Below are 5,443 nucleotides of genomic sequence, written 5' to 3'. Positions count from 1 at the left end.
TCCATATTTGGAGTTGTTTCGTACCTAAGAAACTCTCATTATCTTTATCAAGGTGTCATCCTCAATCATCTTCCAGCTGGCTCTGGTCAGCCTAATTGAATCTGTACCAGCCTCTCCTTTAGTGGTGTGCATTCCTAAACTCTGTTAATTGGGCAGGGGGCCTTTTCTCATCCTGAAGCAAAGTTCTTAACCTGAAGCACTATTTCTGGGTTAGCGGAGTCTGTAACCTGAAGCGTATGTAACCTGAAGCATATGTAACCCGAGATACCACTGTATTGTTGTTGTTGTTGTTGTTATATTTGTACCCCGCCCATCTGGCTGGGTTTCCCCAGCCACTCTGGGTGGCTTCCAATGGAATACTAAAAACAAAATAAAACAGCAAACATTAAAAACTTCCCTAAACAGTGCTGCCTTCGGATGTCTTCTGAAAGCCAGATAGTTGTTTATTTCCTTGACATTTCTGATGGGAGGGTGTTCCACAGAGAAGGCCCTCTGCCTGGTTCCCTGTAGCGTCACTTCTCGCAGTGAGGAAATCGCCAGAAGGCCCTCGGAGCTGGACTTCAGTGTCCGGGCAGAATGATGGGAGTGGAGACGCTCCTTCAGGTATACTGGACCGAGGCCATTTAGGGCTTTAAAGGTCAGCACCAACACTTTGAATTGTGCTCGGAAACGTACTGGGAGCCAATGTAGACCTTTCAGGACTGGGGTAATATGTTCTCGGCGGCCACTCCAAGTCACTAGACTGTGATGCCGTTAGACATTTTGCGGCTAGACATCTAAGCAACTTACTGAGGTTACGGGACATTTTTAGTGGTGACTCCACATCTGTGCAATCCGTTGCCACCTAAGATTCACATAGTCCCAAACCCTGACGCCCTTTCAGGCATGCTGTTGAAACATTATTATTATTATTATTAACTCAAGCCTTTCATCTTCAGTGAGAGTTTACTTGATCGGTGTTTCCCTGCTGGTGGCAAAACAAGAAAATAAAAGCTCTTGGCTCAGTTATCTTTGAGGTTTTCCTTACTGTTTACAGTTTAAATTGGGGTTCCCCCCCCCCCAGTGATTTTTTTTAAAAAAGAAAGGTTTTTCGCCATTTTTAAGAGCTCCCATGAATCGAAAAGTGGATTATAAATTTTCAAATTAAACAAATATGTGAAATAAAACTGAGTCAGCTTCTCACCCCAGGCTAATATCATCACAAAGCATTCTGCATTAATTGAGGCCCCACAGGGCAGTTGTGTTTACAAGCCAACACAATTTTTCATCGCTAACTGGATCATTAACACAACAATGTGTGAAGAATAGCGCTCTATGCAATTCAGTGTGTGCTGAAAAGTACCTCAGAGGGCCTCTCCTTTACCTCTGCCAGGATGCAGAAAATCATACCGTTGGCTACCAGCATCCCAAGATGAAGCTTGCCATGCATTATATATATATTTGAGACGAAAAGGTTAGAGGGATCAATTTATAATTTAATTAAGCTCAAACCTCTATACTCTTTCCTTACAAGGTTAAAAATACAACTTTACCTTAGACTCTCCAGGCACGCCATGTTTTATTTCAATCCATAATAAGATAAATATTTATGTTGTTACTTGAGGGACAATCGTTTTTCACTCGATGCCCTCAGCAAAAGGCCCAAGTAAACAACTTTGCTGAACGCCGAGCTTCTTCCATTAAACATAAATAAATGTTTCCACATTTTCAGGTTTGTGGCAGAAACCTACTTCTTTTCTCACTCATACTGCTAGGACCTGGAGTCAGTCGATTTAACTGAGTGGCAAGGAGAGCCAGACAAAAGTGAAGGACTTCATGTGGTGGGTAACAACTTTGTGGAAGTTGCTGCCACAGAAAGCAGCAATGGGCAGTGGTTTCAGTGGCACTGAAAGGAGATTAGATTAATTCATGAAAGACAACTGCAGATAGACTTACTAGCTCAGGGGTAGCCAATCTTCTGCTCTCCAAACGTTCTTAAACTCCAGCTCCCATTCACCCCAGCCATCATGGCCCAATGATCAAGGATGATGGCAGCTCTAGTCCAGCAGCATCTGGAGAGCAACACATTAGCTACTTGGGGTTGTTTCCAAAGCAATGCACAGCAGAACTTCTGTTTCCTCCTCTGCTGCCTGCCCACCAAATCTTGTCCAGATGGTCTTCTAATCCTCTGGAGCTGATGTCGAGGGTGCACAGGGAGATGCAGGAGAGAGGAGGGTGTTAATTATAATTGTTTAATTCTCACTGAAATGGAGAATGCCTAAATGTGTATTACTGAAGGCTTCATCATGGGGATTTTCCATGGGGCTATATTAAGCTCTCTGGGTTCCTAGATGGGTTGATACTTAATTGTTATTGTTCTCTGCTAGCTCTGACATAGTGTTTTTTGTTTTTTTGTTTTTTGTTTTTTCTTTTAGCTCTGACATAGTGTTTAACCGTAGATCAGGTGACAAAGGTATTTGGCTGCAAATCTCCATTTCGAAACCTGATCTCCATTTGCCACTTGATCTAGGTTAAACACTCACATGTCAGCTAGCAGAAAGCAGCAATAGTTACCGTACTTATCAACCCATCTAGGAGCTCAGAGACCACAATATACATCAGTGGAATTTCCCCACATTATAGCCTTCAGCAATACACATTTAGGTATCCCCCCATTTCAGTGTCAATTAAACAATTATGCTTAACAATGGAATCCCAGAATAATCACAGCTTTCATTGCGGGAGGCCAAGGCTGCACAAGGAAGAGTGGCAGCAAGCAGTGATTCTTTGCAACACAGCATGAGAGGAGAATCTCCATGATTGGCTGTTCAGAACATCCTTCCAGAGCAGTACCCAAGGGCAAATGTCCCATTTACCCGACGGGAGGAAAAAAACCTTCAGTCCTGCTCTTTGGAAAGACACCTGCTTTGGAGCTCCAAGGCTAAGTTTAAGGCAGGGCTCATTGCCTCCAGGAGAAAATGATTGTTAATCCTTTTAAAGAGCAACATGGCATTGCTTGTTGGCCGCCTTCTTCTCCAGGGGAGACATGGCGAGAGGTCTGATGGCGATATTTTAATTTTCCTTTCTCATTAGCTGCTTTATGCCAAAGCTGGCCGTGTTTTTGTGTGTGGGAGAAGCTACTTTCGGGCACGCTGCCTTATTAGCGACAAAATTATTTGTGTTTCTCTTCTCTTTGCAGAGCTGGCCGCCAAGAGGTGTTTGTGCATGATCGCTTCCCCACTCAATTTGTTATTGTAATTGCTGCCATTGCCATTTTTAAAATTAAGCAAATAAAAGCCAAGATTGGTACCTGGCGTAGCAGTGATCAGAGCATTAGAACAGGAAGGCATAAACTTGGAGATGTTAATTCAAGGTTGCCTGTTATAGCCAGAACAGGCTATAAATAACCAGATAAGATTGGGGGGGGTGCCCTTAAACCTCAGAAGAAGTTCATTCTTTTGTTTTCAGAGCATTAGGGAGGTTCTTTTTCCATTTTTCTCCCTCTGTGTTGATATCCTTGATTGAGAGCAGTCAAAGCAAAGCCAGCACTTCACTCTTGAAACTGGAAAAAGCTGCACAGAATGCTAATTCTTTTATCAGTCTTTTCACACGTGGAGCATCAAAACCGAAAACCGGTAGCATCTGAGGCATTACACTCCCTATTTTCCTGCTCTGAACCCTTTGCCAGAATTAAAACCACCTTGGCATCCAGCGCTGGAAACCCATCACATCCTGGCTCCCTCTTCAAACAAGTTCCAAGGAAATTGTTGAAATGGCTGAGATTAAGGAAGTACCTGGTGACCAATATGTTATGATCCTGTGATGGCCAATTATAAGCAAAGATCCACAGTGGATTATTCAGTCGGCCAGCTGAACGCTACTAACTTCAGAATAATAGCAGCTTTTTGATAACCACAGAACAAAAGTGGGCCATGAAATGCTTCCCATCCAAGTACTCAGATACAACAACAACAACAACAACAATGTCATTAATTATATGCCGCCCAACTGACTGGCTTGCCCCAGCCACTCTGGGCAGCTCCCAACAGAATATTAAAAACACAATAAAACATCAAGCATTAAAAACTTCCCTGAACAGGGCTACCTTCAGATGTCTTCTGAACCTCAGATAGTTGTTTATTTCGTTGACATCTGATGGGAGGGTGTTCCACAGGGCAGACACAACTTCTTGCAGTGAGGGAACCACCAGAAGGAGCTGGACCTCAGTGTCTGGGCTGGACAATGGGGGTGGAGATGCTCCTTCAGGTATACAGGACTGAGGCTTTTTAGGACTTTAAAGGCCAGCACAAACACTTTGAATTGTGTTTGGAAATGTACTGGGAGCCAATGTAGATCCTTTAACGCAAAGGAGTATTTACTTGGACACCAATATAGGGCTATTTAGTTTAGAGAAAAAGTAAGAGGCGACATAAGTTTATAAAATTATACGTGGCATGGAGGGAATGCATTATTTTCTCCTGCTGATAACAATGGCACTAGTTGGCCTCTGTGAGAACAGGAATCTGGACTAGATGGGCCATTGGCCCGATCCCAGAGACTCTTCTTATGGGTCCAAGGACAAGAGAGCCACCCATGCTCAGAGTGTCTCCCCATGTGCAACATCTTCCCCTTGATCTCAGTGGAGGAAGTAGGGATGGGCATATGAATTTACGCCTTCCATTGAAGTGAATGGGGAAGGACCATATACCCCACTCAGTAGCCAGAGCTAACTTGGGTGAATCTACCCATTCAGGACCAAACGAGACCATGATGATAAACCACATGGTTGTCCCTTGAATGTTTGCTTTTTCTTTATCAAACACTTGCCATGGGCAAAGTGGACCATGGTTCACTTTACCCATGAACGTGGCACTAATCCAGATTACACACACACACTGCTCTTCTTATAGTGAAGAAGAAACTCTGCAAAGGCCAATAATGTGATTGTGAGCAATCATTTCTTTGAGTAAAATCTTACCATAGGATCCTTACCATAGGATTACCATAGGAACTAATGCCAGTGTACTGGAAGAAGCAAAGATCACCAGTGTCGAAGCAATGTTTCTTCAGCATCAACTTAGTTGGAGTGGTCATGTTGTGCTAATGCCTGATTATTGTCTTCCAAACCAACTACAGTGGTACCTCGGGTTACAGACACTTCAGGTTACAAACTCTGCTAACCCAGAAATAATACCTCGGATTAAGAACTTTGCTTCAGGATGAGAACAGAAATTGCACAGTGGCGGCACAGCGGCAGCAGCAGGAGGCCCCCATTAGCTAAAGTGGTACCTCAGGTTAAGAACAGTTTTAGGTTAAGAACGGACCTCCAGAACGAATTAAGTTCTTTTTAAAAAATAAATAAATAATATTTTTTATTAACCGACCAATCAAATCAAATCAAATCACATCACATCACATAAATTCCGAATTACAAAGCCGAATTTTAATTTTTTGTTGAGGGGAC

At 43.1% G+C, this 5,443-nt stretch overlaps 1 long non-coding RNA gene across 1 annotated transcript; it reads left to right on the top strand.

Annotated features, from left to right (window-relative positions):
- Nucleotides 1-1,283: 1,283 nt before the first annotated feature.
- Nucleotides 1,284-4,069, top strand: LOC309338170. Its single transcript, XR_014154782.1, has 2 exons — nt 1,284-1,453; nt 3,179-4,069. It is a non-coding gene; the product is annotated as an uncharacterized lncRNA (long non-coding RNA).
- Nucleotides 4,070-5,443: the final 1,374 nt, after the last annotated feature.

The sequence above is a fragment of the Podarcis erhardii genome, assembly GCF_964252035.2.
Source record: "Podarcis erhardii genome assembly, chromosome: 3".
Taxonomy (NCBI): Eukaryota; Metazoa; Chordata; class Lepidosauria; order Squamata; family Lacertidae; genus Podarcis; species Podarcis erhardii.
This window is presented reverse-complemented; position numbering and strand designations above follow the sequence as displayed.